Source organism: Bos javanicus, chromosome 15 (assembly GCF_032452875.1).
Source record: "Bos javanicus breed banteng chromosome 15, ARS-OSU_banteng_1.0, whole genome shotgun sequence".
Classification (NCBI taxonomy): Eukaryota; Metazoa; Chordata; class Mammalia; order Artiodactyla; family Bovidae; genus Bos; species Bos javanicus.
Window position 1 is genome coordinate 82,517,859 of NC_083882.1, and position 14,180 is coordinate 82,532,038.

General features: G+C 44.0%; 1 protein-coding gene across 4 annotated transcripts in view; it reads right to left on the bottom strand.

Annotated features, from left to right (window-relative positions):
- LOC133227133 (glycine N-acyltransferase-like) overlaps positions 1–3,437 on the bottom strand; it is a 51,755-nt gene extending 48,318 nt beyond the window's left edge. For 2 of the 4 annotated variants that reach the window (XM_061381589.1, XM_061381590.1), the window contains exon 1: positions 637–823. The gene's annotated coding sequence lies outside the window, so the exon portion shown is untranslated. Of the gene's footprint in view, positions 1–636; positions 826–2,923; positions 3,034–3,344 lie in introns of those variants that run through there. The other 2 variants (XM_061381592.1, XM_061381593.1) reach the window with 2 other exon arrangements.
- Between the last annotated feature and the right edge of the window lie 10,743 nt (positions 3,438–14,180).

Below are 14,180 nucleotides of genomic sequence, written 5' to 3' on the forward strand. Positions count from 1 at the left end.
AACAGAACCACAGTTGCCTCCTGTCTCGGCACTGTAGGTGTGTTAGGTGAACGCTACCTGGGTCAGCATCCTTCCTGCAAATGTTATTACCTCTCCACTCACCCACCAACTTCCAAACCCCTCCGTACTATTCATCTGCTCAGAATGGAAAGCTGGCTTCGTCCTTCCAAGAAGTCCGCCCCCCCCCCCCCCCCGCCACAGTACATCTATCATATACACAGTAGAAAGTGAAAGTGAAAGTGGAGTCGCTCAGTCGTGTCTGACTCTTTTCGACCCCGTGGACTGCAGCCTACCAGGCTCCTCCATCCATGAGATTCTCCAGGCAAGAATACTGGAGTGGGTTGCCATTTTCTTCTCCAGGGAATCTTCCCGACCCAGGGATTGAACCTAGGTCTCCCGCATTGGAGGCAGATGCTTTAACCGCTGAGCCACCAGGGAAGCCATAGTAGAGGCAATGCATTATTTCTCAAATCAAATAGGCTCCCTCCCCTTTGGCATAAATATCAATCAATAAACTTGGCACTTCCTGTCTAAAACCGACAAGAGCATTTGATTTTTCCCACCATCTTGTGGGAAGAAAAGGAAGGAGGTGAGTATCACAGAGCAGCGATTCTCTCTGCTGAGGTGAGTCCTCACCTGGAAAGCTGTCTGCACAGAGAAGAGTCCCCAGGAACCAATGAGAAGCAGCAGCTTTTTCCAGAACCTGAAGTGCTCGTTGTCCCGGGACGCCCAGCCAGGAGCTGCAAAGGGTGTTGTGGTAGTTTTTCTACAGAAACAACTAAGTTGGAGCTGTCACTGTGGACCTTTCCTCCTTAAAAAGGAAGGGAGAAGGTTCAGGGAGCTGGTGCAGCCTCTCCTGGACCTCTGGGCCCTCCTTCTGGGTCACATGTTCTGCTGTTTCTGCAAATCTGGGAGTCTGGTTGCAACTCAGCGTTTGTAATCCTACCGTTTACCAGTCGTGTCTCTATGACCAAAGCAGCTAATACCTCTTTGCCTCTGTTTCCTTATCTGTAGGTGAAATCAATAACACCGCCTACACTTACTACATTTCTGCTTTGTTAAGTGAAACAGGCTAACATTTGTGAGCTGCTTAGGGAAGTACCTGACAAATACAAGATGTGTATATGAATGTCTCTTAAATGAAAGGGAGCAAAACAAAGTTACACACATGTATAGTGTAAGCTGCCTGAGTAAATGTGTCTCGCAAAATATTGAGTGAAAGCCTTTTTTCCCTGTGGTTATAGGTCCAATCCCTTTTGATACAATGATTCTAATGTGAGGCACTGAAGACAAGAATGTTGGAAAGAGGGGATATGTTGTTCTACTACCCCATCCTAAACAGTCCTGCATAGTGTGAGTTTTTCTTATAAACATCCCCACCAAAGTCCTCGTTTATGTTGACTCAAGGTGGCTCTTCGTAACTACCTCATTATATATAAGTGAAGACGCTCATGTACAGGGTTAGATAAGGTTTTGCCTTCACTTGGGATTCCTGGTATTCAAGGAAAACAAATTCATGTTTAAACATTATCAAGGGATTTCCCTCGGGGTCCAGAGGTTAAGAATCCACCTTGCAATGCAGGGGAAGCAGGTTCAATCCCTGGTTAGGGAACTAAGCCCACACAGCTAGAGAGACAGCGCACTGCAACGAAGACGCTGAATAAGGCAGCCAAGATCCCTCGTGTTGCAGCTAGGGCCCAACGGGACCAAATAAGCCAGTAAATATTTAAAAAAAAAAAACAAAAAACACCAAAACCACATAAAGAAATTTTTAAAAATTACCAGCAGTCAGATAGCTTAGCACACATAATACATCTTGCAAACAGAGATAAAAGCATGGAGGCAAGTTACTTTTGTGTTATCAGGGATAGGGCTTCCCTTGTGGCTCAGCTGGTAAAGAATCTGCCTGCAGTGCAGCAGACCCAGGTTCGATCCCTGGGTTGGGAAGATCCCCTGGAGAAGGGAAAGGCTCCCCACTCCAGTATTCTGGCCTGGAGAATTCCGTGGACAGTACAGTCCATGGGGTTGCAAAGAGTTGGACACAATAGAGTGACTTTCACTTTCACTTATCAGTGATCTAACTTAGGAAAAGAAACAGCTTCTGGCTGTAAAAGCATTGAAATCTGCGGACGTTTAATTTATTTTACATATAAATGGCTCCAGCGCATTTTTGGAGTTAATCCTGTGTGTTTGCAGTGGCACAGACTCTTACCAGTCAGTCAAGTAAAATTCAAACTCTGGGCTAAAAAACATAATGTACTTTGACACGGTTGCATAGCCTGAAGTGTGTTCTGTCTGACAACCTAGGCTAGAGGTGTCCCATTAGCTAGCAGGCATAACTCCAGTTCCAGACTCTAGAAAAGACCGATAGTCCACTGAGGGAGTTGGGGAAGAAATACATGGGCATGGTCTAAGATTCCCACGGTCCTGACTTAGAAAAGAACCCGATTCCCCTGTAGGATAAGAACCCAAGAGCCTCTTGTGAGGTGTGGTTAAAATGACTAATTCGGTAGGTTCTCCATGTGTGGGTTATGTCACGAAAAACAGTTCTCGATTCTCAGGAATATGTGTGTGTCTGTCTTCACAGCACAAGGATATTTACTTTTTGTAGTATTGTCCCCCCAGAAAAGAGTCATTATTGGTAAAATTAATGTAACACAGTTTAGCACCATGCTTTTTTTTTCTATGTCTAAGAAATTTGAAATCCCATGGACAGAGGAGCCTGGCAGGCGACAGTCTAGGGTCACAAAGAGTCGGACACAACTGAAGCAGCTTAGCACACACACACATCACTAGACAGGAAATGCCTCTGAACAGACAAAGGGCTAGTCTGGCTGAGGATGGAGTGATTGAAATGATTAGGTAGAAAGACAATATTTTTCTAATCTTGAACAAATGTAACCGTCTTATCAACATGACTTACCAAAAGTATGGGTCCAGGGGCTTTCCTGGTAGTCCATTTGTTAAGGCTTCACTCTTCCAATTCAAGGGCCACGGATTCCATCACTGACTGGGGAGCTACAATTCCACAGGCTACGGGGTGCAGTCAAAAAAAAAAGTTCCAGAAACTATCTCATGAATGTTTATTAATGGTATCTTTCTAACATTCCTAAAATCCAGCTGTTGATCAGAATATCCTTGTTAAATTTAGTAGCATCAGTTAAATATATGTCCAGTATTTATGGATTCTTTTTTTTTAGGAGCTATCAAGTGCAGACAGTCTTTAAGTTGACTGAACCAGCGACTTGGAAGAAGTAATTTATAGAGTCAGGATGGGATTGTCTTTAAAACCTAACCAAGTTATTATTGGAGAAGGCAATGGCACCCCACTCCAGTACTCTCACCTGGAAAAGCCCATGGACGGAGGAGCCTGGAAGGCTGCAGTCCATGGGATCTCGAAGAGTCGGACACAACTGAGCAACTTCACTTTCACTTTTCACTTTCATGCACTGGAGAAGGAAATGGCAACCCACTCCAGTGTTCTTGCCTGGGGAATCCCAGGGATGGGGAAGCCTGGCGGGCTGCTGTCTATGGGGTCGCACAGGGTCGGACACGACTGAAGCGACTCAGCAGCAGCGGCGGCAGGCGCCGCCGCGTCTTCTGATGCTCCTGCCACCTCTTTGTCTTCTCCCTTTTACGCTGTTTTCATAGCATCACTCTCGGTTTTCTTTTTTGGAATGCCCCTTAGATGAGTGTCCAAACTTTTCGATGTTGTTCAGTTTTCGTGTTTTCTTTCCTATTTTCCATCCGGTCCCTGTGCTGTGTGATGTTCTGACTTATACCGTCTACCGGAACTTCTTACCTTTCTAATTATCTATCAGCTGTGTCCACTTTGCTACTCAGAACATCTATTGCGATTTCTATTCAAAGTTCCAGTACTTAATTTCCAAAATTAGAGATTGACTAGAGGTTTATTCCTTCTATGAATATAATATACCAACAACTATACTTTCCTAAAATCTCCTACCTGCTCTGTGTTTGTGAATTCACCCACAGGCTGAGTTTTATGCCTTTCTTTCCTTGTCAATTCTTTGGTCATTGCTGGTTTTCTTTTTGAGTTTGAGAGTTCCTATTTACAATTTTAAAAGAACTGTTACTCCACATCCCTGGCATTTTGGAGGATGGGAGTGGAATGTTACAGATTGTGAAACTCATTTGCCCTCTTCATGCGAGGCCCTCCCCTCTTGAAAAGGTCATAGCTCTCTGTTGCTTCCAGTCCCCAAAGCCCCTCTCCGCCCCCAATTGCCTTCTGCTCGAGTAACACATTTGCAAACTATTCAGCAAAAAATCAGGATGGAACCAAAGGTCAACCAGCAAGTTTACATAATCTAGCTCTGAGCCTGGGTTAGATTTTTCCAGTTTGCTGGCTCGGGGCTGATTCTGCCCTGTATGATCTTCTGGCTGACATTTCACACATGTGTTACAGGGAGCCGTTTCTTAGACTTTTATTTCAGCCTGGTCTTGGTCTTTCTCCTTCTCCAGCTTACAGGAAATCCTCAACACATCTGGAGTGTCAACAGATTACTTTTTATCTTACTCCAAGTAGTGTTAATTTAATCACACAATGAATGAAGCTTAGGCAAATGATTGCTGGCCTCCGTCTGGAATCTTGAGCCAGTTCTCTAGCTTGTGTTTCCACAATCCTTTTCATCTCTATTTTTACAGGTGCATGTATTTTTATCTGCATTAAAAAAAATAGGAAACAAAAATCCACAGTGTTGATGAGATTTGCCCAGTATCATCCACTGAGTGGCTGAATCTTACTTGTAATTCAGACACAGTCCTGACCCCTAACCTCATGTTTTTACCACATTACCCAAGGTACTAGGCTTAGGTATACTCAACCAATGGTCTCCAAGTCTATAACATGTAGCCGTTATAACGCACTTTCACTTGCATCGTGTTAACTTTTCCTCACAGAAGTCCTTGCTATAGTGTTATTGCTTACCCTAGACAGGAAATGCTGCAATTAAAACAAATGAGAAAGTTACATGACAGCTGAGGGTTACATGACAATTGTCATGACAAATGACAACTGAGCAATGACTCTCAGGGTCTGGAAACCCGAAGTCTCTGGACAGGCACAGGTATAAATCTTGGGGCATCCTACCCATTTCTTTACCACCTACCTCAAACAATATGGCAATCAGCATGTTAAAAGAATATCCAAATAAACCCACCTAAGGCTGGACAATCTTGTTCCCATAAAATATCTTTTTATCTTTAAGGACACTGAACTGCTCCTTTTCATTCCTTTTCTATTCAGTGGCAGTGACTTCCACTGCTCTGTCTTCCAGCTCATGATCTGTTCCTTTGCGTCATTTAGTCTACTATTGATTCCTTCTAGTGTATTTTTCATTGCAGTTAGTGTTTTCTTCATCTCTGTTTGATTGTTCCTTATATTTTTAAACTCTTTGTTAAATATTTCCAACTCTGGTTTTGTGTATCCACTCTCCTTCCGAGTTCCTTGATCATCTTCATGGCCACTACACTGAAGTCTTTTCAGGGTAGATTGCCTATCTCCACATCACTCACTGCTTTTTCTGGGTTTTATCTTCTTCCTTCATCTGAAACATATTCCTTCACTGCCTCATCTTATCTAACTTATTACTTGTAGTTTTATGTATCGTGTGAAATGCCAGGCTAGATGAAGCACATGCTGGAATCAAGATTGCCAGGAGAAATATCAATAATCTCAGATATGCAGATGACACCACCCTTATGGCAGAAAGTGAAGAGGAACTAAAGAGCCTCTTGATGAAAGTGGAAGAGGAGAGTGAAAAAGTTGGCTTAAAAGTCAACACTAACTAAGATCATGGTATCCAGTCCCATCACTTCATGGCAAATAAATGGGAAAACATTGGAAATAGTGACAGACTTTATTTTATTGGGCTCCAAAATCACTGCAGATGGTGACTGCAGCTATGAAATTAAAAGACGCTTACTCTTTGGAAGAAAAGCTATGACCAACCTAGACAACATATTAAAAAGCAGAGACATTACTTTGCTGACAAAGGTCCATCTAGTCAAAGCTATAATTTTTCCAGTAGTCATGTATGGGTGTGAGATTTGGACCATAAAGAAGGCTGAGCACCAAAGAATTGATGCTTTTGAACTGTGGCTCTGGAGAAAACTCTTGAGAGTCCCTTGGGCTGCAAGGATATCCAAGCAGTCAATCCTAAAAGAAATCAATCCTGAACATTCATTGGAAGGACTGACGCTGAAGCTGAAACTCTAATACTTTGGCCACCTGATACGAAGAACTGACTTATAGGAAAAGACCCTGATGCCGGGAAAGATTGAAGGCATGAAGAGAAAGGGATGACAGAGGATGAGGTGGTTGGATGGCATCACTGACTCAATGGACATGAGTTTGAGCAAGCACCAGCAGATGGTGAAGGACAGAAAGGCCTGATGTGCCGCAGTCCACGAGGTCACAGAGTCAGATGCAACTGAGTGACTGAACAACAAGATTGTTTACATTTCTCAGCTTTGGAGAAGTGGCCTCTGTAGGAAGCTCCTTTCTCATGAAGGCGCTGAAGAGGTATTCTAAGTACATATTCTCTTAAAACCTGCCATGCATGGTTTTAACATAGTCTACTTAGTATGAAGGCAATTTGCAAGGAAATCTCCTTCACGTGGACTTGTCATTGTAACCTAGGGCTCATCATTTAGTAATCAGCCCCTTAGTAACTGTTCATGAAATTATGTTATGAAATTATGCCCTATGACCAAGAGAGTTACTGAGAAATCTCTATAAACTCTTAGCATTTGTTGGAAATGCTAATTTATCATCAAAATATGTGCTGTGCTGTGTTTTCTATTGTCCTTTCATAAGATAAAGTGTTACACTGGACAGAATGCGGGCTTTGGAATTCAGCACGTTGGAATTTGAATAAAATAATGAAACCTTTGTGTGTGTGTGAACTTAGCCACTCTGAACCTCAGTGTCTTCATCAGTAAGGTTTCAATAATAATATTCATATACAGTGCCCTGCAATAAGAACCAGACATGGCACAACTGACTGGTTCAAAATTGGGAAAAGAGTATGACAAGGCTGCATATTGCCGCCCTGTTTATTTAACTTATAAGCAGAGTACATCACGTGAAATGCTGGGCTGGATGAAGCACAGTTTGGAATGAAGACTGAGGGGAGAATTATCAACAACCTCAGATATGCGGATGGCAGCACTCTAATGGTAGAGAGCAAAGAGGAACTAAAGAGTCTCCTGAACAGGGTGAAAGAGGAGAGTGAAAAAGCTGGCTCTAAACTCAACATAGAAAAACTGAGATCATGGCGTCTGGTCCCATCAGTTCAGTCCAGTCGCTCAGTCGTGTCCGACTCTTTGCGACCCCATGAACTGCAGCACGCCAGGCCTCCCTGTCCGTCACCCTTCATGGCAAAAAGATGGGCAAAGTGGAAGCAGGGACGAATTTTCTTTTCTGAGCGGACAAACTCACTGCGCACAGTGACTGCAGCCGTGAAATTAAGACTCTTGCTCCTTGGGAGAAAAACTATGTCAAACCTAGATAGCATATTAAAAGGCAGAGACATCATTTTCCTGACAAAGATCCATCTAGTCAAAGCTATGGTCTTGCCAGTAATCATATAGGGTTGTGAGAGTTGGACCATAAAGTAGGCTGAGTGCCGAAGAATTGATGCTTTCAAGCAGTGGTGCTGGAGAAGACACAAGGAGATCAAATCAAGTCAATCCTAAAGGAAATCAGTCCTGAATATTCATTGGGAGGATTGATGCTGAAGCTGAAGCTCCAATACTTTGACCACCTGATGGGAAGAGCTGACTCTTTGGAAGAGACCTTGATGCTGGGAAAGAGTGAAGGCAGGAGGAGAAGAGGGTGGCAGAGGATGAGATGGTTCGGCAGCATCACCAGCTCAATGGACATGAATTTGAGCAAATTCTGGGAGACAGTGAAGGACAGAGGGGCCAGGTTGCAGTAGTCCATGGGATTGCAAAGAGCTGGACACGACTTACTGACTGGACAACAAAGAACAATGTTTCCCAGCACTAGACTTGCCATCAGGAAGGAAGTTGGCCTCCATCTGTTTTCCCTCATTGGCCTGCCTCCTCTCCACTGTAACTGGGTTTTAATGGACTGAGTACTGGGAGCCAGAGAACCGTGGCTTTAGTCCTGACTGGCCATCATCCAGCTGTGCTTGATAGTAGAAGCCATTTGCCTCCTAGGGCCTCCAGTTCATTTGAGCTGGATGATCTCTGCGATCTCTGAGCTCTCAAGTTCTCTGCACAGAGGCTATGAGTCACCCCCTCAAACTCAGGACTCCAAGTTACTCAATCACTTGGAGACTTTGAATCCTCCTTTAGTGAGGCTGGGGTAGAGGAAACTCAAGTCCCCAAGGAAGAATGGACTGGGTCATTATGTGTGATTATATCTCAGGAATAAAGATGGCCAGAAGAAGTAATTAAAAAAAAAAAAAGCAAAACGTTACTTCTGCATTTCGGATCTAACACTTTCTTGGGCAGCTGCAGTCTCTGAGTACCATTCTCCCTGTGTCCTACGTGAATCCTTTGGGGTTGATGATGTTGACAAACAGATGATCAAATTCCCACTCACTCTTCATCCAGCCTCAGGGACAGGCAGGTATCTGTTTTGCTAATCTATGAGGCCAGCTCATCTTGACTGAAAAAAATGCACAACTTAGCAGTTGAGAATTATGTTTTATTCATCAGATTTTTCTGAGGATTTCAAGCCTAGGAGACAGTGTCTCAGAGAGCTCTAAGGGACTGCTCTGAAGAGGGAGTAAAGAGCCAGGACGTATGGGAGTCTGGAACAAAAACCAGGCAGTGAGCCGGTTGGAAGATGACTATTAACTAGAGAAAATCAGACCCCCAGCTAATGAATTTAGTGCTTTCTTGAAAACTTAACGGATACTTAATTTACAGTGCTGTGGTAGTTTCAAGTGTACAGCAAAGTGATGCAGTCCTGTCTATATACTCTTTTCAGGTTCTCCTCCATTATAGGTTATTACAAGATGCTAGTATAGTTCCCTGTGCTGTATGATAGCCCCTTGCTGTTTACCTGTTATATATCAGTTCAGTCATTCAGTCGCGTCTGACTCTTTGCGACCCCGTGGACTGCAGCACACCAGGCCTCCCTGTCCATCACCAACTCCCAGAGCTTGCTCAAACTCATGTCCATCAAGTCAGTAATGCCATCCAGTCATCTCATCCTCTGTCGCCCCCTTCTCCTCCCACCTTCCATCTTCCCCAGCATCAGGGTCTTTTCCCATGAGTCCGCTCTTCGCGTCAGGGGGCCAAAGCATTGGAGCGTCAACTTCGGCAGCAGCCCTTCAGGCATATGTGCCTGTTAAGATAGTACTCCACATGTGCCAACCCCAGACGTGTAGTATATGTCCTCCTCCCCACCCCACACCCAGTACTTTTCTATGTATGGGAAGACGCAAAAGTCCAGTTTCGCCGAAATCATCCCTTTGACATGGGCCTCAGGATCTGGGCAGGCATCCTTGCTTTCAGACCCTGAGTCCTCTCAGGGTGCACCATGTGGGGCTGACTGTGGGGGTGGGAATCCTGCCTCCATCCTGAGTCTCCCTGGGACTCGCCTTTGATTGTGGGAGGCGCGGCATGGCTGGCGTGGCTGGTGGCCACAGTGTCCTTTGTCTTCGGATATGGCAGGAGGCACACTTGGTCCACAGTTTCATTTTTTGTGAAAAGAATAACTTCCCACAGGGTTCCTCAACATTTTTTCCCCCAAATCTTATCAATGGATTTCTTTTTCTCTTTCTAACCCTCACAGAATGCAACATCAGTGAAGTCTATTCCAACCCTCTGGAGAACTTCCAGGAATTGCTTGAACCACCAGTGATCATTCACTGGAAGCAAGAGTTCCGGTCCCTGGCCAAGGGTCACATGACAAAAGGTCAGTCCTCAGTATGGTGCAATCTTTATGCTCACACGTGCCAACACCTCCTTCACGTCCTGGGGTGCTTCACAAGACCATTGCTGTTGTTCAGTCGCTCAGTCATGTCTGACTCTGTGACCCCATGGACTGCAATACACCAGCTTCCCAGTCCTTCAGCATCACCCGAGCTTGCTCAGACTCACATCCATTGAGTCAGTGATGCCATCCAACTATCTCATCCTCTGTCATCCCCTTCTCCTCCTGCCCTCAATCTTTCCCAGCATCATGGTCTCTTCCAAAGAGTTGGCTCTTCCCATCAGGTGGCCAAAGTATTGGAGCTTCAGCATCAGTCCTTCTAAATGAATATTCAGGGTTGATTTCCTTTAGGATTGACTGGTTTGATCTCCTGCCTGTCCAAGGGACTCTCAAGAGTCTTCTCTAGCACCACAGTTTGAAAGCATCAATTCTTTGGTGCTCAGCTTTCTTTATGGTCCAACTCTCATATCCATACTTGACTACTGAGGAATAGCTATTGGGGAGCATTATAATGGTTGGAAAAGTCTGACAGTATCTGGACCTACATTCATCTGATCATCGGAAAAGAGAAACAAAGACACTTAACATTCACCCTAATGTGGCACAGTAGAAAGTGCACGAACACAATTATGAGATGTTCTTGCTGTAGAATTAAAACTGAACCTGATCAAGATTCTTGATATAACTGCAAGTTTACAGAAAATGCAGGTGGTAGAGAACAGGTTAAACAACACGTAGGCTTTGGAAAAACAAATAAAATTCAGAATTTGGGAATATCTACAGGACAAACAACCCAGTTTTTTTCAACACACAAGTGGTGATAAAAAGAGGAAAAAAAAATGGTGGAGCTCTTGTTTGAATTTTTATCCAAGCAAATCAACTATAAAGAGATGCTTATAGGTAAATCGAATGCTAAATAGACATTCTAAAACAGCAAGAAACTGCTAATTACTTTATCTGTGTTAACTGCACTAAGTATATATGTATACTTTATTTTATTTTGTATATGTATATTTTAAAGATTTGTTTATTTATCTTTTGGCTGTGCTGGGTCTTCGCTGATGGGCCTGGACTTTTTTCTAGTGGTGGCAAGTGGGAGGCTGCTCTCTAGCTGTGGTGCAAGGGCTTATCCTCATGGTGGCTTCTCGTTGCAGATGCCCTAGAGTGCAGGCCAGCAATATTTGTGCATGTCTCCTATCTTGAGGGACATACTTGCTTCAAGAGTTTCCCGAATGTTTCCAGTGAAATTGTAACAACAATGATAAAAATTTGTTGAGTATTTACAAAGAATCAGACACTGTGTTTGGTAGTTTATAGGAATTCTTTAATTTGTCCTTAAAGCAAGTCAGTAGGAAGTGTGCCATATCTCTTCAGATTCTACAGATGATAATCTGTAAATCTGTAAAGATTCTGGTCTCAAATACCATTTTAACACTGGACCATGGAAAAGCGGCTGATTCCATTTTTGGGGAAAGCAGGTTCTTCATAAGACTTAACTAGTTTTTAAATTTTTTTTTTAGTGTTAGAAATTTTCATGCTGTAAAGCAAGAAAATACTTAAAAATTAATAGATCAGATCAGATCAGATCAGTCACTCAGTCCTGTCCGACTCTTTGTGATCCCATGAATCGCAGCACGCCAGGCCTCCCTGTCCATCACCAACTCCCGGAGTTCACTGAGACTCACGTCCATCGAGTCAGTGATGCCATCCAGCCATCTCCTCCTCATCCCTTTCTCCTCCTGCCCCCAATCCCTCCCGGCATCAGAGTCTTTTCCAATGAGTCAACTCTTCCCATGAGGTGGCCAAAGTACTGGAGTTTCAGCTTTAGCATCATTCCTTCCAAAGAAATCCCAGGGCTGATCTCCTTCAGAATGGACTGGTTGGATCTCCTTGCAGCCCAAGGGACTCTCAAGAGTCTTCTCCAACACCACAGTTCAAAAGCATCAATCCTTCAGCACTCAGCTTTCTTCACAGTTCAACTCTCACATCCATACATGACCACAGGAAAAACCATAGCCTTGACTAGACCGACCTTTGTTGGCAAAGTAATATTTCTGCTTTTCAATATACTATCTAGGTTGGTCATAACTTTCCTTCCAAGGAGTAAGTGTCTTTTAATTTCATGGATACAATCACCATCTGCAGTGATTTTGGAGCCCAGAAAAATAAAGTCTGACACTGTTTCCACTGTTTCCCCATCTATTTGCCATGAAGTGATGGGACCAGATGCCATGATCTTTGTTTTCTGAATGTTGAGCTTTAAGCCAACTTTTTCACTCTCCACTTTCACTTTCATCAAGAGGCTTTTTAGTTCCTCTTCACTTTCTTCCATAAGGGTGGTGTCATCTGCATATCTGAGGTTATTGATATTTCTCCCGGCAATCTTGACTCCAGCTTGTGTTTCCTCCAGTCCAGCATTTCTCATGATGTACTCTGCATCTGTTTATTTAAAAATTAATAAGATCATGTCAAATGAACACAGCAGTTGACCTATAAGGGAAACCCCTGGCCAAAGTTATAATTTGAGCATGAAAAGAAGACTAATACTTGTAAAATACAGAAATGCATTCATCTGAACCCACAATAATACACAGAAAATTAAATAAAGAAAATTAACAGAAATGAGTCTAAAAGAAGTTGATGAATATTATTGATTATTCTTATCAAAGGATAATCTGAAAGCTTCTAATGCTTAATAATGCTTTAAAGATTATATGTTGGAAGAATTTCAAGCTTATTAAAGTTGAAGAATTGTACAATGAACACCAGGTACTCTTTACATAGAGTCACATTGCTAACGTTTGGAACATTTTCAGACTTCACCCTTTAATCTTTAAATATGTCGTGTATCTTATAGGTACAAGGGTGTTTTCTCCTATAATCACAAAAACAGGAGACTTTATTAGACTTTATCTTTTAGAGGAGTCTTGGATGGAGTCTAAGAATTTTCAAATAATGCCAATGATGCTATTTTGGGGAGCAAACTTTAAGCGACTAAAATAAGTGTGTGCACACGAAGTTGAGGCAAATTATGGACAAAAGAACACAAAAGACCACAAACACCCAACTGCTACTGTTAAAAGCTGGGAGCAAAAATCAGGGTGCTGGGAGCAAAAACAGAGTACTGAGCATGTGTGTATGCATGCATGCGTGTACTGAGTATGTGTGCATATGTGTGAGTGGGGGCCTTAACCTCCGATTGCAGAGCCGAGTTTCAAGCTTAGACGGACCAGCGGAAGCAGGTTCTTGACCTGGCGACCACCCTCTTGCAGCTGCTGTTTGCTGCCGGCTCTGGTGCTCAGGCTGCTGCAGGGCTGGGGCAGGAAGCTCTCCCCCTAACCCGTCCTGACCAAAAGGAGCAGCTCAGCACAGCAGAAACCAGACTCTCCCCTGAGACAACAGTCGACCCGCACAGAACTGGGCATCCTGAAGTGAGGTGCCAAGCTCAAGAGGAGCAGCAGAAATGCACACTGTGCCACCCTCGTCCTCAGCTGCATTCTCAATAAGTCCCCGCCTCATTGCGTCTGGCTGTGCCCACTGTCCTCTCCCCAGGCTCACTCATGCTGTCCCCATCACGAACGGCTGAGCTTCAACTTGTACAATTAAACACAGCACAGCATCTCTTCATTGTCTGAGGGTGTCTGGTGGCTTTAAGAAGCTCAGCTTTCAGAAACAACATTGAATCATTTTCTCTGGAGTGACAGTAGGGAGTGGGCAGGCTAACAGATATGTTTTTTCTTAGTAAGGCTCCCTGCTACATCACGCATGTGGTGTTTAACGTAGTATCTCATGTATCCCTGCATGTAACATGTTTAATGTACCTGTGAAGCAGAAAGAAGAGAGGTGACCTCAACAGACCTAATGAGTAGAGTCTACTTGCTCTTCACTAAGGGAAGAGCCACAGAAACTCAGGACTAGGTTATAAAGGCCAGGAGGTATTATCCTTCCGGAAAAAGTGGTGAGGCTCTCCCCACTCCTGCCCTAAGAGTCCCAGGGGAATCCATTCAGGGCAACATGTGGCTGATGAGGAAGCCTGGCAGGGATGCCAGGAGTGTGGGGAGCAGAATGTGTGCACCCACCACAGGAGGACTGGCCACTGCTCAGGTGGAGACCTCTGAGGCAAGCCCATCGTGACCTGAGTGCAGGGCCAGGAGCGGGCCTGCTGGCCATTCACGTGGCCTCCCCAGGGCTCCAAGCACACACGCCTTCACAGTGACCGCAGCCACACGCCTTCACAGGGATCACA